Raw genomic sequence first — 25,171 nt, 5'->3', positions numbered from 1 at the left:
CTAAGGGCTGCAGGGCTGTGGCATTCCTTGGACTGGGAGCCAAAGGTTTGGGAAGTACTTGGCTTCTCTGCCACTTTAGTCCCTTTCTGGGTTTCTATAATCTTCTTCCATGTGTTTGTTGAGGACCTGCTATGTATGGGGCACTGTTCTAGGCACTAGGACTCAAGCTCTGGCATCTGAAAGGGTTGAATTCCAGACTCAACTCAGCTGCTTCCTGACTGGTTCCAGGCAAGCCACTCTGATCCTCCTGCATAAAACAAGGCTGCGTTTTTTTGTTGTTGTTGTTGTTTTTTGAGGGGCTGAATTAGAGTCATAGTGTCTTCCCAGAAAGAATACAGTGAAACCCTGCCTCCAGATTGTGGAAGGCGTTTGAACCTGACTGAGAGAGAGGCATTCTGAAGCATGGATTTTGGAGTCATCCATCTCTGAATGTGAATCCCATCTGTCACTTGTCTTGCGACCTTGTGTAAGGGACATACTTGCCTGGATCTTAGTTTCTTCATCTGTAAAATGGAGATATAATGATAGTACTCCCAAAAAGGTTCTAGAAAATTCAAGGAGATGGCAAAAGTAAAGCTCTTAGTGGGATAGGTGGCTCAGTCAGTTCTCCATAAATGATGTCTGTTACCACCACCATAGTCCTCATCATTGCCATCACCATCACCACCTCCACCATCACCACCACCATCACCCTGCCATCCCCACCACCACTCTTAGAACCACCACCATCACCACCATTAGGGCCATGACCATCATCTGTTGTGCTGCCATGTGGAGGAGAGAGAGAGAGAGAGGAGATCCAGAGCGGAGAGGGAACACAATTCTTTATTCGCACGGGCACCTCAGAGTTGGGTGAGAGCGCAGTGGTTCGGGCCACATGGAGCTAGCCAAAATGGCTGCCTCACGCAGCACCCTTCCCTGCATCGAATCACTGAAGTGAAAAGTGGGCAAGAGAGCGAGGGGCGGAAGAAGAAGGGCTTTATAGGGCAAAAACCGGGAGTGGTGAGCCTGGACAGGATTGGTTGGGAAAGGCACTCCGAGAATGTCCCAATTCTCGTGGGAACTGGCAATAGCCTGAGGGGACAACATGGCGGAACAGGTGCTCCAAGAATGTCCCAACTCTCGCAGGAACTAACAATAGCCTGAGGGGGCAACATGACAGATGTGACTGCATCTGCACAATTTCCCAGCAGTCATCATCCCCCCATGATTATACCCACCACCACCACCGTCCCCACCATAGTCATCACTGTCCCCATGACTGTCCCAGTCATGATAATGAGCACCATCTTTAAAGTGAAGCTCCAGGTGGTCTCTAAGACTCTGACGTTTTTAAAATCCTGCACTCTAAGGGGAGAATTAAGTGACAGATGTAGCTTATTTCGGGTCATCTGAGTGGACACTTGAGAGGGTGGTCCTCAATAGAGAGGGTTCACCCTCACTTTGCTGAGAATTTTAGACAGATCTCAGCCTGTTTGAGACTTCATGTCCTCATTCTATCTTGAGCAGTGGGGGTAGATCCCTTATATCTGGAGCATGGGAATCCACAGGGATCACTTGATCTTTGCTTATCTCTCCTCGTAATGATGTTATTCTCCTGATGGGAGGAAGAGTGATTTCACTTCTAAGGCCACTGCAGATCTCCCAGAAGCATTTCTGTAGCCTGGGCTCAGTTGTCTGGTTTCAGTCTCCTAAAATCTCCTACATTCATCTCACTCAAACCACACGCTTAAGGGAGAGGCTGCCATGGGCCATGCTGAGCAGATGCCACTTTCCCTGCCCCTTTAAAGCATAAGATGTGGGGTCACAGGATCGTCCACTTGGTGTGTTTTTATAATTACTCTTCAACCTTTTGCTTCCTCTCTTTAAGACACAGGGGAACTTGGAGACTGTTAGTGAATGTTCCCAGGTATTATGGGGACCGAGCCTGGTTTCCAGCAGCCTGTCAGGTGTTCACCCAATGGCTCTATCACATCCGTCAGAAACGTCCTTCATTTTCCCCCCTCTGAACTCACAGGCAACTAAGAACATAGGTCAGAAGCCTGCAGCAGTGTGAGTGAGGACAGGGAGCTTAGTGGTGTGTGTGAGGGGTGGGAGGGCACCCGGAGACTACCACACTGGGTCCAAACTCTTCTCTGAGCAGCAACAGGCAGTGAAGGTCTGGGGGGCATGACAGCTCTTGTTAGTACAAGTGTGTGGTAGGTAGGCTGTCACTGGCTTCCCTGTGTGATGCTGAGAAGTCCCTCTCTCACCCTCTAACAACTGAACTTGCCAGCCTGGAGTGTGTGTGTGTGGGGGGGGGGTTTGGGGAGGGGGGCTCACTTCCAGCTCTCCCCTCTCCTTCCCTCCCCTTCTCCCCTGCAGCTCAGCGCTGTCCGTGGTGCTGATCTCCAGGCTCCCAACTGCTGTTCCTACCGGCTAGGATCTGGGGTGTGCCTATTCTCTCTCTGTGTGTGTCTCTCTCTCCCCCTCTCCCCCTCCCTCTCTCTCTCCCTCTCTCTTTCTCTCCCTCCCCCTCCCTTTCTCTCTCCCCCTCTCTGATCACGGGTGGGAGGCAGGCTTGGCTTCCTTGCGCCAAGAGGCTACTGTCCCTCCCCGCTCAGCCTCACACGGGGTATTGCAGCAGTGGTGGCAGTCGCACCACTCATTCGGGCACTGAGGAAGCAATTGATTCGTCTGCTGCCAGCAGCCTGAAGTTGCCTACGCCAACAGGAGAGAGAGAGAGAGAGAGAGAGAGAGAGAGAGAGACTGACTCTCATTGAGCGAAACCTTTATCCATGTGGAGCGCAGTCTGAGGGAGTGAGGGAGCCACTGCCTTTGCCTTGTGCATAGACTGGACTCAGTTTTCCTCTCCTAGTACTGGTATTTTTTTTTTTGTCTTGGTCTTGCACAATTTAGGGGGTGCCCCCTCCCTTTCTCTCTCCTCCCCCCAATCCATGTATGTGTGTGTGTGTGTTGGCGCTTTGATTTTATTTTGGGAAGAGTAGGAGAATCAAATGAACAATTTTCTTCCAGGCACCTCCGCTGAGCTTTCAGAAACCCTGTCATTGGGAGTTAGCCTGTTCCCACCCGCCAGGGAAGAGAGGAGTTGGCAAGACTCGGTCGCCAGTCCCTCCCGCATTCCTCCAGCGTTGTGGTAAGTGATTTTCCCCTCCACCATGCAAATGGGCTGGGGGATGCTGCAGAGGAGCTGGTGGGAGAGAGGGAGGTGGGAAGGGACGGGTGTTGGGGAACAGCCAGGCTCATGTGTCCACATCCTGCAGTGTTTGATTGCCGAAGCTGCACCCCAAAGTCAAACGAGGTTTTGGCTGGGTACGGGGGAAGCGGGTAAAAGAGGCTCCTGTTTTAGGCAGCTAAAGTAATACTGTGACTTCTGCCCAGCTCCCCACCCTCAGAGAGCGCCCCCCCACACACACACCTTGTAGCAGAAAGCTGTTGAAAGTAGCCAGGGGTGGTGGAGTGAATTAACCCTTTGTGGCATTGGCCAGGCTGTGTCGGGAGTGTCTCTGGAGGTTCTGATCTAGTGGCTGGGCATGCTGGACCTCCTGGGGGGAGACAGTTAACCCTTGCTTGGGGCCAACCAGGTGAGGCTCACCCGGACAGGGCTGAGCTGGGACCAGCTTCTGGGGACCATGGAGTAATTTAGCTCATAGCGATTTTATCAAGCTTGGCTGCAGAGATCCAGGAGAGCCCCAGGAGCCACAAATGGAGCATGACTGGCCTGGAAGGGGTACGTGGGGTGGCCGGAAGAAAGTGTCTCATTTGCACAGGTGGTGTAACCTGTAAGTGGTGTTTGTGGGGTGCATGCAGGCACCTGGCAGGGAGACCCCATCCTTGAACCTGTGCCAGAGGTGGGGATAGACGGGGTTTGCTCAGTGTGGGTTCTGCTGCAGGGCATAGCACCCAGCCAGCTCTTGTTCTTTTAGCCTTGATCTCTGCACCAACCTGTTAGTGAGTAGGAAGCCCAAAACACACATTACATTTTCAAAGGCCTCTGCCGCTCATCTGTGACCTGTCAGGAGGAGATTTCTCTCTGCTTTCTGCTCTGAAGCCATCCACTTCTCTGGAAATGCACTTCCTTATTTATAGCATCGTTGTTATGATCTCGGGGGCCCACTTCAGCCTTCTGCACCTCCAAGGAGCCCTTCTTTATCTCCTAGATGAGAGCTGGGAGGAGTAATACATCCGCCTCAGAGACCAAACAGCCTGTGGGGGTGGGATAAGCGGAGCCTACTCAGTCATTTTTTTTCTCCAGCTTCAAAGCTCAGTGGGGACCCCCACTACCTAGGGCATGCTCCAGCTAGGACAGGACATGTGAGGGGAGGACTGCTCAGTGGTTAGCACTCAACACATGGTCTTAAAAATTCCAGACGTTTCTTGTTGTGTGACCTTGACAAGGAAGAAGCCTTAGTTTCCTCCACCAAAAGTCTCAAGTGTGAAGGATAAGAATGAGGGGGAATTGGTTCAGAGAAGGAGCTGGTGGCAGTCTGGGCAGGGGCAATATTTACCATCTTCAAAGTGGGCACTGACGGCCAGCCTGGACCGTGGCTGGGGGGCCCTGCAATGGAGAGTCTTAGGTGTGCTGAGTGCCAACTCTTGAATTGCTGGACATGGGGTGAGGTTCTTTGTGAGAGCCAGGGAGGGGGTAGGGAACCCTCAGGGGCCTCACTGCAGCATCACCATCCAGTCCCAACCTTTTAGTGATGGCTCCAGCTGTGTAGTGCTGGCTGGCGCAGCGAGGCAGGTGGGCACTGGGGGAGCCACATGTGGGTGCTTTAAGACATGCCCACTGCCTCCCAGCCGTATTACCTTGGGGTGGCTCCCATCCAAGAGGCTGCTTTCTGTCTCTCCTCCCCCATCACATCTGAAGTGGTGCATTGTGGTGCACCAGGGAGAGGGAAACGGATGTTTCTGGAAAGAGCCTTGGACTTGGGTCAAGATATGTGGGCTGCAGCCCTGATTTTGTCTCCTTCTGTGGGCCTCAGTTTGTCCATCTGTGCAATGAAGCAGTTGGGTTAGGTAGCCCTCAGGTAACTTCTAACTCTGAGGTTTTGTGTGTGTGTGGAGAGAGAGAGAGAGAGGGAGAGAGAGAGAGAGAGAGAGAGAGTTTCTAGGAAGAGTTAGCACTGTGTTGGGGGAATTTGTCACATGTTTTAAGAGGTCCCATTTGGGGTGAATTAGACTGTGACGGTCTCTCCTCGGAACTCTCCTAGGTTCCTAGAATCCAGTGGGAAGAGGTCCATGTGATTTGTGATCTCTGAGGCACCAGTGTGCAGAAATTGCAGCACCTGAAGATCCTGTAGACTAATCCTTGGGCTGGCACCAAGGACCCACCCTGATGAGATACACAGCCCTGCAGAAGCATACAACAGTGGGGGTCCATGGTGCCTATCTAAACACCTCACTCTGAATCTTCCATTTAGTTTAGCACCTTGGGAGGAAGACCCAGGGAGGAAATGTAACTTGCAGGGTCCAAATCCACATTTAAGGAGAACAAGGCATCACCCCCATACCTCCACCCCAGCCTGGGCTGCAGGGGGCAGGCCATTCAACAGCATGGCTAGGGCATTTCCTTTCTTGCTGGAGGAAGGCAACCTTTAGAGCTGGCCATTGTAAGAGGGGTCCTGGAGTGCCAGCTAGCTCTGCTGCTTAGAACCCTTTCCATCCAAAACTGTCCTGGGTATGGTGCCTGCCCTGAGGGGCTCAGGGGGGTTGCTTTGTCGGCTAGTGGGATGTGTTTACTTTCTCTCTGCCACTGAGAGTTTGTGACTTTCTAATAAAAACCCCTGCGACATATGGACCTGTCTTCTCCTCTGTTCTCCACCTCTGAGTGGGGAGCTGGTCGTAACTGCAGACAGATCGGGGGCTGATGTGAAGGCGACTTGCAGCAAGGAGCAGGGTTTATTTCTGCTAAGCATGTGGCTGTAACCTGAGATAAAAATAAACCTGGCACCCAATAGTGGTGGGCAGGAGCAGCCGATGAGCTGGGACTATTCAGCTGCCACCCAGGATGGAGAACATTGATGTTCTGGGATGGTGGAGGGGCCACAGAAAGCCCCCTCTGCTGATCCTCCCATCTGAACCTCTAGGGGCTGCCTTGTGGGACCCCGGGGAGCAGCCAGCACCAGCTGGAATTCTGACTCAACTGCTTCCTCGTTGTGTGACTTCAGACCCAACTCTTAACCTCTCTGTGGCCTGGCTCCCACAATTAGGTCTACTGAAACAGCCCAGTGCTGTGGCTGAGTGTGAACTCTGGAAAGAGATCTCTTGGGTACAGATCCTGGTTCTAGTCCTTTCTCAGCTGAATCACTCTGCCTTTCTGGGTCTCAACTTCCCCACCTGGAAATTGGAGGTGTGAGGGACTCATGAGGATTTGAAGAGCTGGTGCTTGCCAAGCTCTTGGTGCTGAGTCTGAAGAGAAGCAGACGTCCAGCTGCCATATCAGTGGGGCTGATGCTGGTGACATTGTACCCACTGACCCATAGGACATTTGGGGGGGGGGCAGGGATCAGCTGTGTGGGAGAGAGTGTGGCTCACATTTCCCCTCTGTGGTCTTTGTGTAGTTTCTTGAGGCCCTGAGATCTCAATCTCTCTGTCTGCAGAATGAGCACAGCAGCCTCTTGCCCTTCAAATCTGTGAGGCCCAGAGGAAACAGAGGGCTTGTGGATGAGCCTGCAGGAAGGCATCAAGGGAGAGGTCCTGGAGTCTTTCCTCCCACCAAACCCTTGGGAGGCTTCTGCTGAGTCATCCTGACTCACTGGCTCCAAGCCTGTGGATTTTGATCCCCTATGAGACCCAAGCTTTCCCTCTCTCCCCTGCCATAGCACTCCTGCCGGGAGTCCCCAGACTGCTCAAGGGAGATGCTAAAGCACTGAGACTGTGTCACCTCTTAGTTTTGGAGCCAGGGAGGGCACATAGCAGGTACTCAGGAACAAGCTGCACTCACGCATAATTGCATTGAATGAATGAATGAGTGAGTGAATGAATGAATGAATGAATGAATGAGTGCCTCCTTGATTGATTACCTAGTGAGCAGGCTAACTTGGGTAGCAGGCCGGCCCATGGTCCAGTCACAAGCCGGCACTCAGTAGGTGCTGAATTGGTGTTTGCTGATTCTGATGAGTCACAGTGAAGAGTGGGCAAGGACTTGACTTCCATCCTGGAGGCAAAGGCCAGACTGGTTCCTTCTCCCAGCGGAGCTTCCGTCCATCACTGCTCCTTCCTGCACTGACTGTCCACTGAGGGCTTACAGCCAGCCTGGCATTATGGTGGGTTGGGGGCACAAAATGGTGACAATGTCAACAGTCTCTTTTGGGGCATTAGAGTGAGCGAGTGAGTGATTACTTGCAAAGTGTGACCTTTTGGGGGAGTGGGCCAAAGGGGGCTTATGGGGTCACCCTAAGATACTTAGCTCACTGGTGCTGAGATGCTGTCATTCAAGTTTCCTTTTTAGTCTAAGGCTTTGCTTTGGGTGGCAGAAGGGAGATGATTTTAGGATTGGGAAGTGATGTTGGCATTTTAAAGAGGAGGAGACGCAGGAAAATCTTGCTAGGCTCACAGTCTGCCAGCAGCCAACACCCTCTCTGTGAGAATGAGTTCCACTGAGTCACATGGTCCGGTGAATTTCATGATTCTCTGTGTGGCCCATTCCCCACGACTAGAAGTACCCACCTCACCTGGGAACTTGCTAGAACAGCCTTTTCTAAAGTTGCACCCCAGACTTTCCCTGTCAGGATTTCTGAGGGTAGGGCCCTGGGACCCAAGTCCACTCACCTTTAGTGCTGTGGAGAAAGGTGGGATTGTAGAAATGCGAAGCACCTTCACCCCATTAATTACACCCATTCCAAGGTGTGGAGGCACCTCAGACTTTTTGCCAAGCTTCCTCAGCTTGAGGGGCTGGTCAGGACAGGAACCTGGCCTCTCCAGAGTGTACCTCTCACTTCCTGCTGGGAACGCTCTCAGGCTCCAGCTGCCTGCATCCTGGCTCCTCTCAGGGCATTCGTTTCTCAGGCAGGACCTGGGAGTGCAGGTCACCAGTGCTCAGCACCCCCACCCCCCATCCCGGGCCAGCTAGACCTGAGAATTTTCAGGACCAGAGCTGGCTTCTCTGAACTCAACTCGGGCCCCATTCAGGGGAGGCAGCAGACTGTGTACAGTCACTGCAGTTTCCTCGAAGTAATTGTCTGTCTGTCATTAGCTCTAATGACATAACGCACGCCTAAATCTCATTGTGGGGAGCCCTGTCAGCCTCTGGATTGCAATGCAGCCAATGAGTCAGAAAGGGGCCTGGGGAAGTGGGGGGGCTTGGCCCATGCCTCAGCATTCACCCACTGGAGCAAGCCCCCCAGGGGCCCCTTTGCATTGTGTGGTCTGTGCTGGTTGAACCTGGAGATGGGGGGATTGTCTCTCAATATCATCTTCCAAATCAGTTCATCCTGCTGCCTTTTTTCCTGCCTTCTTTTCCTGTTACTCTCCCTTCCCCTCGCCCCCCCCCTTCCCGGTGCACCTGCAGAAAGGCTGGCAGTGCTTGTGAATGGAGAGCCTCCCCCAGAACAGATTATGTAAGTGGGCTTGGGTGCCATCCATTGATGGCGAGGTGGGGGCTCCACGGGGCTGTGGGGAGGAGGCGGCTTCTCCAGTCTCATGCGAAGCAGTGTCCCTGTGCCTCTGTGGTCCCTGCAGTCCTGCCCTTTCCCCCACCCCCTGTCACTGGTTCTATGTCTTGGGGTCTCGCCGTCCTTCTCAGAGTCTCTCTCTCTTTCACCAACCCTGTTTCCTTCTGCAGTCCTCCCATCACACTCCTCCCTTTTCTTTCCTCCAGGGTACTCACCCTCCTCTCCTCTTCTCTGCCTCCCTGCCACTGGCCTCTGCTTCGTGTGCCAGCCTCCCACCAGCTCCTGGCCCCCTCCTCCCCTCTCTAGCCACCCCCTGATTCCTGTTCCTTCTCATTCCACCTCCAGTCTCCTCTGTGCCAGTGTCCCAGGTCCCTGAGACCCTGTGTCAAGCCTGCAGTTGGGGACCAGCTGACTGTTTTGCCTGGGGACCAGGGGTTTGTGGGTGGGATTCTGGATGCACAGACTTCTGGTGCTAAAGCTGGAAAGAGCCTGGGCAGGCCAAGAGAGGCTGGGCGGCAGCACTGCCTTCACACTTGGCATTTTGTAAAGCTTCCTGAAGGCAGAGATGGGGCATTCTGGGGGAGGTTGCCTGCCCTCCTGCTCAGGGAGGGATGAGGTCCCCGGGCCCCCCTGCAGCCTCAGGGCTCTCTGTGTGGCTCAGAGGCATGAAGATACCTGGGCATCTGAGGTCGGTGGATGGTGGAGGGCTGTTCAAACACAGGACTTCTGCTGGGGGCATAGCTCACTAGGTAGTGTGCCTGCCTTGCCATGCACATGGCCCAGGTTTGAACCCCAACACCTCCATGGGAGGTTCCATCGTGCTGGAGGAAGCTCTGGTACTGTGGTCTCTGTCTCTCTGTCTCTGTCTCTCTCCCCCTGAATGGAAGAAGTTGATAGGGTTCCAGGGGGACTAAGCAAGGTTCCCAGGATTGACATGTCTGGTGGGGTCCTGCTGCTCCAGGACCCCCACCGTGAGAACCACTGCTTTCTGCAAGCTGGCTCCCCTGGTCACCAGTTCTCCACCTGTTATTGTGTCCTGCCAGGCACCAGGCACTTGGCCTTGGGCGAGCTGGAGCCCCCTGCCCCCCTCAAGTGGATAGCCAAGTGGAGAGTGACGGCAAAGGGGATATCAGACCATGTTAGGAACTGTGATGGAAACAGTGTGGTGTGGGGAGAATGACGGGGTGCTAGCAAGAGCTGGCTTAGTCATGGAAAGGGCTTCCGGGGGTGTGTGGAGACCGAAACATTTGAAGCAAGAGCCGGGCAGTGGCACATCTGGTTGAGCACACAAGTTACCATGTGGGAGGGCCTGGGTTCAAGTCCCTGGCCCCCACCTGCAGCAGGGAAGCTTCACGAGTGGTGGAGGAGTGCTACAGGTGCCTTGCCTTCTCTCTGCCTCTCACCCTATCTCTGTCTCATCACCTATTAAAAAAAAAGGTTCTAGAAGGATTCAGGATGATCCAGGTGAGGAAAGCAGCAAGTTCAGAGACAAACTGTGGTGTCTTGAAGGAGCAGCGTATGCGGTCAGGGCTGGGGAGCTGGGACAGGCAAGGAGAATGCATTTTCTTTTATTGGGTTTAACAAGTTTCTCTGTTCAATTCCCCCTCATCTTCCTTCTACTTGACTGAGACAAAGAGAAAATGAGAGTGGAGGGAGAGAGAGAGAGAGAGAGAGAGAGAGAGAGGGAGAGGGAGAGAGAGGGAGAGGAAGAGGGAGAGGGAGAGAGAGGGAGAGGGAGGGAGAGGGAGGGAGAGGGAGAGGGAGGGGGAGGGAGAGGGAGGAAGAGGGAGAGGGAGGGAGAGGGAGAGGGGGAGGGAGGGAGAGGGAGGTAGAGGGAGGGAGAGGGAGAGGGAGGGGGAGGGAGAGGGAGGAAGAGGGAGAGGGAGGGAGGGAGAGGGAGAGGGAGGGAGAGGGAGAGGGAGGGAGAGGGAGGTAGAGGGAGGGAGAGGGAGAGGGAGAGGGAGGGAGAGGGAGGTAGAGGGAGGGAGAGGGAGAGGGAGAGGGAGGGAGAGGGAGGGAGAGGGAGGGAGAGGGAGGGAGAGGGAGGGAGAGGGAGGGAGAGGGAGGGAGAGGGAGAGGGAGGGAGAGGGAGGGAGAGGGAGGGAGAGGGAGGGAGAGGGAGAGGGAGAGGGAGGGGGAGGGGGAGGGAGAGGGAGAGGGAGGAAGAGGGAGAGGGAGGGAGGGAGAGGGAGAGGGAGAGGGAGAGGGAGGGGGAGGGGGAGGGAGAGGGAGAGGGAGGAAGAGGGAGAGGGAGGGAGGGAGAGGGAGAGGGAGAGGGAGGGAGAGGGAGAGGGAGGGAGAGGGAGGGAGGGAGAGGGAGAGGGAGAGGGAGGGAGGGAGAGGGAGAGGGAGAGGGAGAGGGAGGGAGAGGGAGAGAGAGAGGAAGCTAGACACCTGCAGACATGCTTCACCACTTGTGAAGCTTCCCTACCTGCAGGTGGGGGCAGGGTCCTTATGCATGGTAACGTGTGTGCTCAGCCAGGCGCACCATAGCAGCCTTGGTGAGTTCTCTGCATCAGGGGCCTGGAGGTTCTTTGTGTGTGGGGGAACTAGAGAAGGAGTAAGTGGTGCTGGCATCTGGGTAACCCAGAGGGAGCTCTGCTTCTCTCTCTCTCTCTCTCTCTCTCTCTCTCTCTCTCTCTCCCTTTCTTTCTCTTTCTCTCCCTTTCTTTCTTTCTTTCTTTCTTTCTTCCTTCTTTCCTTCCTTCCTTCCTCCCTTCCTTCCTTCCTTCCTTCCTTCCTTCCTTCCTTTCTCTCTTCTCCTCCTCCTCATTCTTCCATTCTTCCTCTTATTCTTTTCCTTCTTCTCTCTGTCTTTACTATCTTTTGCTTTATTTTTCTTTTCTTACCTTTGGTAAGACAGAAATTGAGAGGGTAGGGGAGACAGAGAGGGAAAGAGACAGACACCTGCAGCACTGCTTCACCACTTATGTAACTTCCTGCTTGCAGGTGGGGAGCAAGAATTTGAACCCAGGTCCTTGTGTATTATGACATGTATGCTCTTCGGGGTGCTTCAACATCCAGTCCTGGTGTGTGTGCATTGGGGGGGGGGGCACAACTCTGCTTCTGGCTATAGTGTGAGGGCTGCCCGCCCTCTGGAGCTCTCTTTCCTGGGAGGACTCTGCTTTGTGGATGAATACTGGACACCAGGCTCTGGTGACCAAGCTCTTCACCCCCACTTCTCCCCCCTTCTTCTTTCTCTTGTCCATCTCATGGCATCAAGGACCCTAGCAGGCCTCTTTCTCCATTTGTTATTGTCTATCATCTTTTACCCTCCAATTCCCCTCCCCTCACTGGCAGGAATCCTCTTCTGTTTAATGGCCTCTCTGTGTACATTCACCTTCCAAACCTGCCTTTTAAACTTCTCACCACGTGGATCTCATGGATCACACCATGTTGCAGTCAGCAGCGTGTTTTTAACATCCCCCTAGGTTTCTGGCTGTGCACGGGATCCTTGGCATCTAACTGCTACTGTCCTCCAAAGCTTACATATTTGGTTTGGGACCAGGGCACCATTCTGCTCTGGCTAGTGGTAGTGCTGGGAGTTGAACCTGGAACCTCTCAGTTGGAAGTTCACTTGCATCACCCCAGCCAGCCTCCAAAGGGGTTGGGGCTTGTGCAAGACACACAGCAGCTATGCAGAGGGGGCTGCACCCCATCTTTTGCACTTGTATCTCCTTTGGTCTTCACAGCTCCTGGGGATGAGGCAGTGGAGGCCACGCCATCATGCCCATTTCTGCAGACTTGACCTCTGAGGCTCCCCAAGTTCTTGTCTCCCCAAATTCATTGCCTATAAAGCAGAGTAAAGGGCTCATGCTCAGAACCTCTGGACACCACAGTCAAATATTGAATTTCCAAGACCTAGGAGATGGCTCAGCAGGTCAAGTAAACATCTTCCCAAGCATGAGGTGCATGTTCCGATCTCCACAGACAGTGTGGACAGTGGAGTGGCACTTTCTATGGAAAATGATAGAATAAAAAATATTTAACTAGGAAGGTGGGTCAGTGGTATCAAGCAAGCACAAGACTTTGGGTTCATTCCTTTCCACTGCAAAGACACACAGAGAGAGAGAGGGAGGGGGGAGAGAGAGAAGAGGGAGGAGACAGTGAAGAGAGAGAGAAAGGGAGAGAGAAGAGAGAGAGGAGACAGTGAAGAGAGAAAGGGAGAGAGAGCGCTTCAAATGTCAAATTTTCACAGTATAGAAAATAACTTCTCAGGGCTTCATTCTTTTGCTGTATAAAGTGTAAAATGGACTAAGAATCAACCTCCACTTCACTCTTTGGAGCAATTGTGATGATCATGAAACTTAGAAATTTGGTTTTAAATAGCAAGCCCTGAAGAAGCAAATCCTCTAGGAATGGGGAGACAGCATAATGGTTCTGCAAATGGCTTTCATGCCTGAGGCTCTGAATTGCCAGGTTCAATTCCTACCCCCTCCCATAAGCCAGAGCTGGGCAGGGCTCTGGAAAGAAAAGAAGGTGGGGGTGATATCATAATGGTTCTGCAAAGAGATTCTCATGCCTGAGGCTCCCAGGTCCCAGGTTCAGTCCCCTGCACCACCATAAGCCAGAGCTCAGCAGTGCTCTAGTAAAAAGAAGAAAAAGAAGAGGTGAAAGAGGAGGGGGAAGGGGAAGGGGAGGGGGAAGAGAGGAGGAGGAGGAGGAGGAGGAGGAGGAGGAGGAAGAGAAAGAGATCCTGTAGTTTTCAGCTGCCCCTGACAAGGGTCCAGAGCACAGATGTCATTGTCATGTAGGACAGGATCAGCAGAAAATGACAGTTTACTCAGCCATCAGATACAGTTGCTGCCTCCTCCTCTGGGAGGTGGGGGGTGGGGTTCTGCTGTGCTGTGCCCCAACCTATGAGTGTGGATGAGTTCCCTGGCCACCCTGGCCTCAGTTTACTTACTTGGAAGATGTGAATAATAATAGCACCCCACCTCCGAGTTTCTGTAAGGATCATATGAGGGACAAATTTGTGAAGCATTTGGAAGTGCCCAGTATATGGCATTTATAAACTATATAAGTGACCCCCCCCCCTTAATTTAGTATAGGTCTTACATTTGGAAACTTACTCCTAGAGCCAAAGGCATTTTCTAGTGACCCTCTACTTCCATTTACAGAAGGAAGAGGGAGCCCTTGAAGGGGAACCAGTGTCCCAGGATGATGAGTTAGGGACCAGAAAAAGGTCTGGTCTTTGGAGATGCCGGCAGCCAACTCCAGACACTGCAGTGCAGCAGGTCTGCCAAGCAGGGGGAATGTCTGCAGGTGATAACAGGCACAGCTGTCCAGACAACAGCAGGCGGTCAGTGTGGTGGCCTCAGGAGTCCTCCTGGAGACCCAGCAGCTGAGGCTGTGCCCAGCCTGCTTTAAACTCCAGATCCCCTGGCTACCTGCAGTGTTTTCTCTCCAAAAACGTGGGGTGTTGGCAGGTGGCTTCTACCTCCTTAAGGTAAGGTGGGGGCTCAAGAGCTGCAGGTCACTTCTCAGGACTGGGGAGGCAGTTGGAACCCCTCCCAGTTATAATGCCATGAGCTAAACTCGGGCTCTCTGTCTTCAAGCTCCAGCAGTTGGTGGATTCGAGTCTAGGTTATGTCCATCCCAGGCATGGCAGTGGCACGGCACAGCTGGCAGGAGCTTGGCTCTGAGGGCAAGACCCTGGAGTCCCGCTCTCCATTCCACCCCTTTTCAGCCATGCAGACTTGGCCAGTTACCAAAAGCTGCAAGCGTGATTTTTCCACTCACAAAACAGCACATTTTCCAGTGGGGTTCTTGTAGGGATTAAATGAACACACCTGGGTTTAGATCCCACCTCTTCTGCTTTGTGCCTCTGAGCCAGTTGCTAAATCTCTCTGTGTCTCCACTTCTCTGTCTGAAGAATGGGGAGACTGGTGACACCCATGTCTCTGGGCTCTCGGGGAGTGTCTGCCCATTCAGCACACCTAGTGTCTGCTCCAACAGGCACGAGCTTGGGCTCAATAGATGCTCAGTGAACACTCCTGAAATCTCAACATTCTACAAGGCTCTGTGAGTCTGTCCCTCCCTCTTGCCCACCAGCTCAACTGGCAATCTTTTACCCAGATGTTCTCTCCTAGGGGCCTGGGGTGGGGGTAAGGTCCTTTCTAATCATATCATTGGAAGCCACACCCCCACTTCCAGAATCCTACTTGCTGCTTCTGTCTTTTTACCTTTCTCCTTAACACCTTGGGGTACCTTGTCCACTTGGCTGAGTTACTTTGTTTGCTGTTCCTCCCAATCCCAGCAGAACAGGAGCATGTAACTTTCACATGAACCACTCTATTCCCAGTGCACTGCACCCCCAGAACCTACCAGCATGCAGTAGGTGCTCAGAAGTACTTTTGAATACTTTATCTTCAAGGGCTGGCAAAATAATTTGCTTGGATAGGACACAGCTTTGCATTGTACATGGCCAAATTCAAATCTGACCCCCACCACACTAAAGGTGCTGTGTCCCCCCCCCCCGTGTGTGTGTGTGTGTGTGTGTGTTCTCTCTCTCTGTCTCTGACAAAAAAGGGAAAAATTATTTATTGTCACAAGAGCTAGGGAGATCAGAGCACTGCACAGCTCTAGACGGTGCCTAGAACTGAACCTCGGACTCTTGGGGTCTCTGGCATGTAATTCTGGTGTAATACCACCGTCCTATCCTCCTGGCTCTCAGTGATATCTGCTGGATAAATGAATAGTGACAGTGCCAATTTAATGTTCCTTGTTCTTGTTGGAAACCTAACCCACTTTCCAGGCTGCTTGAATGTACCTGACACTTAATTCAGCAGCAAAAGCAACGAAAGAAAGAAAAGAAGAAAGAAAGAAAGAAAGAAAGAAAGAAAGAAAGAAAGAAGAAAAAGCCCCCCCCCCCATGTTCTAGACTGGCAGAGAGACCAACAGGGGGCAGTGTGGAGCCCTGGGGATTTGGACAAAGGGGAAGAAAGTGCAGGTCTTTTCTAAAACCTGCACAGTCTCCTGGTCTCTTTAACCTGATGGATCACATCAAGCTTTTGTCAGCACCCACATTCCCTCAGCCTTGGTGTGGCAGCTGGGGGTGTGGCAGGCTTATCCAATCTCTAAGAAGACCTGCACTGCAGGCTGAGGGCTTGGGCCCCATGTGGAGGAACAGGCAGCAAACGCTCTGGGGTGGGGGTGGGGGTGGCAGCCTTGAAGGGTGGCTTCTTTTCAAAAGCAGAGGAACAAGAGCAGGAAAAGCCTTCAAGCCCTTGGCTTCCCCGGCTTTCCCACGTCCTGTGAGCTTGAACACATCAGAGTAAGCACTCGCTGTGACTCAGGGTGTGGGGTCCCTGGTACCAGGAGGGACAGCACAGACCAGGACATTTGGTCTCCTGGTTCCCGTTTTTTTTTTATTTCATTAATGATAGTATTGATTTATGAAATTATGAGATATCAGGGGTATAATTCCACACTATTCCCATCACCAGAGTCTGTGTCCCCATTTCCTCCAATGGAACTACAGCAGTTCTCCCAAGGTTGCAGATATGGGTTGACTATTATCTTTATAACTATCTGTCTATCTATGTATATATTTATGTATATATTTCTAGGATCCTGCCTTTTCTTCCTTCCTTCATTTATTTTTTTGCCTCCAGAGTTATTGCTAGGGCTTGGTGCTGGCACTATGAATGCACTACTCCTGGAGGCCATTTTTCCCCATTATATTGGATAGGACAGAGAGAAATTGAGGTGGGGGGAGACAGAGAGCAAGAAAGAAAGACACCTGCAGACCTTCTTTCCCACTTGTGAAGCCTCCCCCCTGCAGGTGGGAAGCTGGGGGCTCGAACCCAGATCCCTGTACTTAACCGAGTGCACCACTGCCCAGTCCTCTCCTTTTCCTCCTTTCTAAGTCACAACTACTACACCTATTGCTACTTCCAAATGACCTTCCTTTTATTTATGTCCTCTCTCTGGATCCTGATGGAATTGGAGCTCAGAGCCCTCTGGTCATCTTTCCCTAACATTTCTCCCCCTCTGGGAGTATGGACCAAAATTCTTTTTTTTTTTTTTTGCCTCCAGGGTTATTGCCGGGGCTTGGTGCCTGCACCACGAATCCACTGCTTCTGGAGACCATTTTTTCCCCTTTTGTTACCCTTGTTGTTTTATCATTGTTGTGGTTATTATTATTATTGTTGTTGTTGCTGTTGTTGGATAGGACAGAGAAAAATAGAGAGAGGAGGGGAAGACAGAGAGGGGGAGAGAAAGACAGACACCTGCAGACCTGCTTCACCGCCTGTGAAGCGACTTCCCTGCAGGTGGGAAGCCAGGGGCTTGAACCGGGATACTTCTGCTGGTCCTTGATGCCACGTGCGCTTAACCCGCTGCGCTACTGCCTGACTCCCAGGCCAAAATTCTTTATAGAAGGTGTGAGTTCTGGCTTCTGTAATTACTTCGTCATTGGATATGGGCACTAGCAGATTGATCCATACCCCCAGCCTATTTCTACCTTTCCTTAGTGTGAGGTAGGGCTCTGGAGAGGTGAGGTTCCAGGACATATTGGTGAGGTCGTCTGCCCAGAGAAGTCAGGATGGAATCATAATAGCATCTGCAACTTGGTGGCTAAAAGGTGGTAAGATATAAAGCAGGACAAAATGACTAATGAACGGGACTGGTTCCTGTTTTTCTAGTGTTGCATAAGGTGGCTGTCAGATTGTAGTCCCTCAGCCACTCCTGGAATTGTGAGAAATACAGAATCTTGGGTTCCACCTCAGACCTCCCACATTGGAACCTTGGGATGTATAGATGGCCTAGGAAGTGGGTATCAGTCAGCTTTCCAGGGCCTTCCAGGTGATGCTGGTGCCTTGGCACAGCACAAGGAGACTGATGATGGTGAGGCTGGGGCAGGTGCTTCCAGCTGGTGACTCACAGTCCTGGCCACACCAGGAAGACTCTGCAAATGTACCAGAGAGGTCCCATGCCACAGTCCCTTCTCTAGGTGGTGTGGCTGGCATCTTGGCATTGACACTTCCAAACCCCACACCCTTGTGAGTCTAGCATGCAGCCAGGGGTGACCTTTGTTCTAAGCTTGTCCCTCTGCTCACCACCAGCATGCCTTTGGCAAATTATCTTCCCTCCTCTGTCCTCTTGGTTGGTGTCTGTGAGGTGACCCTAAGCCTTGCAGAAGTAAATGGTGCTGCTTAAGAGAGATGCTTTTCTTTTTTTAAGATTTAAAAAAATATTTATTTATTTCCTTTTTGTTGCCCTAGTTGTTTTTATTGTTGTAGTAGTTATTATAGTTGATATTGTCATTGTTGGATAGGACAGAGAGAAATGGAGAGAGGAGGGGAAGACAGAGAGGGGGAGAGAAAGATAGACACCTGCAGACCTGCTTCACCGCCTGTGAAGTGACTCCCCTGCAGGTGGGGAGCGGGGGCTCGAACCAGCATCCTTATGCCGGTCCTTGAGCTTTGTACCACGTGCACTTATCTCGCTGCGCTACCACCCAACTCCCAGGAGAGATGCTTTTGTGATGTCTTGCTGGGGAGGCACTGAGAGAACTCACCAGGGCCTCTGGGGATCAGTCAGAATCTTTTTAAAAATATAATTATTACCTGGTTAAGCATAAGGATCCAGTTTTGAGCTCCTCCCCACCAGCAGGGGGTGGGGGGGAGAGGAGAGCCACTTCACAAGTGGTGAAACAGATCTGCATGTCTCTCTCTCTCTCTCTCTTTCTCTGCCTGTCTCCCCCTCCCCTGTCAGTTTCTTTCTGCCCTGTCAAATAAAATGGAAAAAATGCCCACCAGGAGCTGTGGATTTGTAGTGCCAGCACTGAGCCCCAGTAATAACCTGTAGGCTTTATTTATTTATTTATTTTGGATAAAGACAGAGAGAAATTGAGAAGGAAAGGGGAGATAGAGAAAGAGAGAGACACACCTGCAGCCCTGCTTCATTGCTTCTGAAGCTCCTCCCTCTGCAGGTGGGGAGTGGGTGCTTGAACCCCGGTCCTCGTGCATGATAATTTGCGTGCTTAACCAGGTGTGCCACCACCTGGCCCCCAGGTCAGCATCTTTAGAAAGCTTTGACCATTTTCTTCTGATTGCCTCTATCATGATGTTGAGAAACCAGAACTCCAAAAACACTCAAGAGCTGAGATTTTAAGAAGAGCTCAGGAGAACCCTCAGCTTGGAGATCACCCCACCTTTGAGAAGAAGGATTGCTGTGTGGTGCTGGAGGTTGGGAAAACAAGAGACAAGTCCAAATTCAAGCCTTCCGGGCTCTGATTGACTCTCTTCAATCTCTCTCTCTCTCTCTCTCTCTCTCTCTCTCTCTCTCTCTTTCTCCCCCCCTCTCTCTCCCTCTCTCCTTCTTGCCACCAGCATTATTACCTCAACTTGGTGCTTGCACAATGAATTTACTGCTCCCAGAGGTAATTTCTTTCTTTCTTTTTTTATTTCATAGGACAGAGAGAAGGATAGATAGAAAGGGAGAGAGACAGAGAGACATCTGCCGACTTGCTTCACTACTTGTGAAGCTCCCCACCCCCGTGTGGGACCAGTGGCTTGAACCCAGGTCTTTGGGCATAGTATTAGGTGCTCTTAACTGGGTGTGTCACTATCTAGTCCCTTCCTCTTTTCTTTCTCCTTCTCTTCCCATTTCTCCTTCTCCTTCCTCCTCCTCCTCTTGCCTTTCAATTTAGACCTTCACACAAGACCTTCATCTTTCTGGTTTCAATTCTGTCACGATAAGCTTACTTTCCTACTCAGGGCTTTTGTGCCCTCAGGTTTCATGAAAGCTTTGTGTGTGTGTGGGGGGGGGCAGTTTAGTTTCCTTTCTTGATTTCCATATGGCAACCTGGCCATGCAGAACTAGATCAGAGCCCTGGAAATAACTGCAAAACCTCTAAAAACTGCGACTGTTTCTAGCGGGAAATGACCTTCAAGCTTTCCATTCTTTCCTGAAGAAAAAGGTGGACGTTACGAGCAGGAGGAATCTGTCCTTACTTGTCCTTAGTTTTGAAGGATAAGGACATTCCTCGTCCCTAAATCAGCCCCCGTCAGTGATCCATTTTATTGTGGAAACTGCACTGGTGACCTGGCTTGAGAGGAACCACTTATTACCGCCCCTCACCCGCTGCGATCCTCTCCGCTCTGAGCAGGGTCCACAGACCTTGGGGATCAAACATCTAAGTGTAAACCAGTAGGTTCACTTATAAACTCAGTCCTGCTTCTTTTCTCTGAGCAGACTCCAGAAAGACCCTGAGCTGATGCTTTATGTAACTTCCCCACTCCCGGCAAATCCCCAAGACAATATGCTCATTCTTGGCAGGTTTTATTCCTTCTGCTTCACCTCATTCTGCTCCAGAAAGGTGATGATGGAGGAACAGGGCTTGCAGCGCACCTTTGGCTCCTCGTGGGAGAAGTTGGCCAGGAAATAAGCCTTAATGACAGTACTTTGTGGGCCCTTGGCACTGTTCCTCCCACACTGCTTCTTTGCATCAATTAAATCATTACCTGTCCCTTGCCTCTGCTGCACCCGGGAAAATAAAATGGAAAGTGGAGCCAACCGCAAAGCATTTGTCCCATTTAATAATCCTCTCTGTAAGTGGGAAAGTAGAAGGCAAGAGCACTCCTGTAGGTTATGTGTGATATACTGTTACAAGTCGTGTATAGTAATTTCATATATTATGTTACACATGATACGTTGTGCATTTGTATACATTACCTACCTTTTAAAATTGTATTTATTTTTATTTCATTGCATAGAGACAAAGAGAAATTGAGAGGGGAGGGGAGATTGAGAGGGAGAGAGAAAGACACTTGTAGCCCTGCTTCACTGCACATGAAGCTTCTTCCCTGCAGGTGGGGACCAGGGATTTGAACCCAGGTCCTTGTCTGTGGTACTGTGTACACTCTACAAGGTACAGCTACATTATCTGTCTTATCGGGACACACACATACACGTTCAGTAGAATTTGGAAGAGCAGGGAGACACTAATATCGCTGTCCACAGTCCTGATCACAGCTCTGGCCCCATCGTTGCGTGTGGTTTCTACTGTATTGTTGCTGTTGTTGTCTGTCTCCCTGGAAAATTAAAAAGTACACGATGCTGATATTTCCCACACAAACCAGAGGAGAATTTTTTTAATGAGGGAAAGTGTGAACAAGGTTAAGGAAAACCACCCTGAGTTTGTGATGCACCCCAGGGCTAGCAAAAAAAATGGGGAGCTCTTCCCTCTGCCTGTCCTGCTAGGAGAGAGAGAGAGAGAGAGAGAGAGAGAGAGAGAGAGAGGGCATTTCCAGGGCCAGTTGAGAATGAGAGCTTTGCATGGAAGGGAGGCACCTCCTGGTCAGTGCAGGTGTATCTTGCTCATTGTATGTATTTGATGAGAGGAGGAGAGACCAGAGCACTGCTCAGCTCTGGCATATGGCAGTGCCAGGGCCTGGCCCTGGGGCCTCAGGTATGTGACTCCTGTGCTTTAATGCTGAGCCACTTCCCCTCCCCCTCAGATGTCTTTTGATGTGATGTCTCTGGGGGGGGGGGGAGTGGTGGTGGCTGTTTATTAGGTATAACTTAAAGGGTGTGTGTATGTGTGTGTGCGTGCGTGCATGCGTGCGTGTGTGCGTGTGTGTGTGTGTGTTGTGGTGGTAGATGTTTGGTGTGTGCTTACATGGATCTGACATTTGGGGTTTGCATAGTCACACTGCCGCCATTTGGTTAGTTGGGGGAGGGGTTAGGCATAGAGACCCAACCCATCTCAGGGTTGAGCTTCCTGGTGTAAAGGGAGGGGGGCGTTGCTAATGAGTGCACTGAGAGTTAAGTCAGACAGCACTATTCTGCTCAGACACTCAGCACTGCTCACAGCAGGGTGAATCCCTCTGGTGGCTCATCCACTAGAACACACATGTTAACATGCATGAGGACCCGGGTTCAAGTCCCCAGTCCCCACTTGCAGAGGGGAAGCTTCATGAGTGATGATGAGGTGCTGCAGGGGTCTCTGTTTCTTTTCCCCTCTCTATCTCCATTTTTCTCTGTCTTTATTCAAAAAGAATGCACAGATGTCCTCTGTTTACTAGGGGTTCGATGGAGAAGCAAGGGATGATTTCGACTCAGACAGATCTGCATTTGCTTCCCAATCTCACTGCTTACTGGATGGTGGAAAGTCAATCAATTTTGACAGACTTCAGTTATCTAGTCTGCAAAATGGGCTCAGTGGCCCATCTGCACATGTCTATGAGTCAAGGCATATGCGTTGTCATTTTCTGCAGCCCCTGGCACTGCCTGGGTGATAAAGACCATTCTAGCTGTTTCCACCAGCCTCTCTATCCCGGGGTTCTGAGAGAGGCAACCTGCTCCCCTTGACAGCACCAACCACACACCAGGTACCACCCTAAGCACCGTGTGCGTTCCAACTCACCTACTTCCTCTGTATCCCTGTGAGGGAGACTATCATCGATATTATTATCACCTTGTTTTTCCCATGAAGAAACTGAGACACAGAGACACTCAGCTATTGCCCTGGCATTAGACTGCTAGAAAGTAACAGAGCTGGGATTTGAATCTGGGCAACCAGGCACTTTGCAGCCCCTGCTCCCCGCTGCCTCCAGTGATGGGGGTCACAACAGCTGCATGGGTGTGGAGGCCAAGGGCTTTGCAAACCGTACCAGGCTCCATCCCTCCCTGATGCTCCCATGGCTGTTTCCAGAGGTCCAGGGGCCAGGGTGAGACCCCTGCAGTCCAGCTGTGTCCTCCAGCCGACACCTCCAGCTTCGCCTCTATGTTCTCCTTCCCCACCTGGCGCCAGGAGGGTCTGGGCAGGCGTGAGGAGCGGATGGAGGCTGAGCTTCAAGATCTATTATTCATGGGAACTGAGAGAAGCTTTTCATTCTTTCTGAAGTCATCTCAGATTTCCTAGAATCCACACTTTGCAAAAGTGACTGTGGTCTGGCTAGATGAGGGAGGCAAGAAGTGTCCTTCTGGCCAGAGAACTGAGTAGTGACCCATTTTGGGGGGTGTGGGTGGGGCTTCTGGAAGGACACAGTGAGGCTTTGCCCTGCACCAGAGCTGTTTCTCTCTCTCTCTCTCTCTCTCTCTCTCTCGTCAGCTCTGAGAGTAAGATGTCGTTCCTGCCCCATCTTCCAGTGGAAGGAATTGAGAAGCTAAATAATCTGTCCTGGATTATTCATCTAGAACTCATTATGATTCTTATAAAAATTTTTTTAGGCAGGGGTAGATAGTATAATGGTTATGCAAACTGACTGTCACGCCTAAGGCTCCGAAATCCCAGGTTCAATCCCCGGCACCACCATAAGCCAGAGTTGATCAGTACTCTGATAAGAAAAAAAAAAGACTTGTCAGTTTAGGGGGCCAGGTGGTGGCACACCTGGTTGAGTGCACATGTTACAATGCTCAAGGACCCAGGTTTGAGTCCCCGGCCCCACCTGCAGGGGGAAAGCTTGGCAAGTGGTGAGGCAGTGCTGCAGGTGTCTCTCTGCCTCTCTTCCTCTCTATCCCCCCTTCCCTCTTGATTTCTAGCTGTTTCTATCCAGTAAATAAATAAAGGTGATAATTTTGTTTTTTAATTCCTGGAACATCACCTCTCCAGAGTTCTGCCCCACTAGGGAAAGATAGAACCGGGCTGGGAATATGGATCCATCTGCCAATGACCGTGTTCAGCAGAGAAGCAATTACAGAAACCAGACCTCCCACTCTGCTCCCCCCAAATAATTCTGGTCTGTACTCCCAGAGGGATAAAGAATAGGGAAGCTTCCAATAGAAGGGATGGGACATGGAGCTTTGGTGGTGGGAACTGTGTGGAATTGTACTCCTGTTATCTTATAATCTTGTTAATCATTACTAAATCACTAATAAAATTTATTTAATTAACTCTTTTAAAGTTTTTTTTTAATTTATTTTTATTTTTTATTTATTTATTCCCTTTTGTTGCCCTTGTTGTTTTATTGTTGTAGTTATTATTGTTGTTGTAGTTGTTGTTGGATAGGACAGAGAGAAATGGAGAGAGATGGGGAAGACAGAGAGGGGGAGAGAAAGACAGACACCTGCAGACCTGCTTCACCGCCTGTGAAGGGACCTGCCTGCAGGTGGGGAGTTGGGGGCTCGAACTGGGATCCTGACGCCGGTCCTTGAGCTTAGCGCCACCTGCGCTGAACCCGCTGCGCTACAGCCCGACTCCCTTCATTAACTTTTTTAGAGAGGGAGACCAGAAGCACCAAAACTTCCCTCAGTGCAGTGGAGACTGGATTCGAACCTGGGTTGTACACATGGCAAAGCTGCACACTGTCCAAGTGAGCTATTTTGCTGACCCTCAGCTTGAGTTTAGCTGTCCTATCAAGTAAAAGAAAGAGGGACAGGCAGGGATGACCATTAAGAGTGGGGGGCTTGTCATGCAGGCATCAAGCCCCAGGGATAACCCTGGTGGCAATTAAGACAGAGATGGGAATTGGAACCCAGCTCCGGCACTGGAAGGAAATGCGTGTGTCAAGTTTCCAGAAGCCAGAGTGAATGAACACAGTCAGTGTGGTCAATGGCAAGTCACCTGTGGAATGAGGGTGCCCCAGGCTGAGTCCTAGACAGCCGAGGAGTGGCAAGTTGCACTACTGGGGTCTGTGTGGTTCCTCTGTGGTGTTTACACAACAACAAAGGCACCTGGTGATGCATTTATCAGACGTGTCCTTGTCAAGTGGCGAATGGCAGCACATGAAACACGGTGGGAGACAGTATTGCCTTAGCACAGTCACAGCACAACTCTACTAAAGCAAGGGCTGGCTGTTGAGCCCTGTGACTGTCACTAGTGCTGATGACCAAATATTTTGTGCTTTGGGCTGGGGTAATAGCTCACCCGGGTAGTGTGCTGCTTTGCCATGTGCGTGATCCTGGCTCAAGCCCAGTTCCCACCACACTGGAGGAAGTTCCAGTGCTCTGTTTCTCTCTCTCTCTCTTTTTCTCTCTCTCTCTCTCCCCCTCTTTGTCTCTGCCTTAAAAAAATGCCATCCTGAAGTGGTGAAGCCCTGGCAATGACAAAAATGTGTGTGTGTGTGTGTGTGTGTGTGTGTGTGTGTGTGTGTGTGTGTTGGCCCAAGGAAGCAGCACCCAGGTGGAAATCAGAAAGTCAGGCCCTCGCCACCTCCACTGGGTATAGGGACTGGGGCCTCCCTCAAGCTGGTCCCTGGGTGAAGAGAATGGGGAGCAGCCCCCCACATTCCCCACATCGTCTAGGCCTCCCACAGCCCAGCAGCAGGACTGAGAAGCACATCTGAGATGTTTCTGCCAGGGAAGCTCTAAGGACTGACTGTTAGCTGCAGAACAGCCCTGCCTGCCCCGCCCCACTTGCTGGGGACCAGCAGCTAATAGAGGAGTCTCACAAGTGATGTCTCATCAGTTTTCCTCAGGATCCAGGAAAACAGCACTTACTGCTCATTTTTACAGATCAGGACTCTGAGACCCAGAGAGGTAAGCTCACCTGCCCAAGGGCACACAGCCATAAAGTGACAACTGGACATGCATTTGAAACAGGCCCCCAGGGGTAAGCACAGGACACACAGCAAAGGCAGGACACAACTTTCAGAACACATGTGCCT

At 51.4% G+C, this 25,171-nt stretch overlaps 1 protein-coding gene across 3 annotated transcripts in view; it reads left to right on the top strand.

The window, feature by feature from the left end:
* Positions 1 to 25,171, top strand: part of RPH3A (rabphilin 3A) — a 159,108-nt gene that overhangs the window by 55,361 nt on the left and 78,576 nt on the right. Inside the window, exons 1-2 of one of the 3 annotated variants that reach the window (XM_016190777.2) lie at positions 2,545 to 2,862; positions 3,016 to 3,136. The gene's annotated coding sequence lies outside the window, so the exon portion shown is untranslated. Of the gene's footprint in view, positions 1 to 2,544; positions 2,863 to 3,015; positions 3,137 to 25,171 lie in introns of those variants that run through there. The other 2 variants (XM_016190783.2, XM_060193055.1) reach the window with 2 other exon arrangements.

Source organism: Erinaceus europaeus, chromosome 6 (assembly GCF_950295315.1).
Source record: "Erinaceus europaeus chromosome 6, mEriEur2.1, whole genome shotgun sequence".
Classification (NCBI taxonomy): Eukaryota; Metazoa; Chordata; class Mammalia; order Eulipotyphla; family Erinaceidae; genus Erinaceus; species Erinaceus europaeus.
Note: the sequence above shows the minus strand (reverse complement) of the source record. Positions and strands in the feature narration are given on the sequence as shown.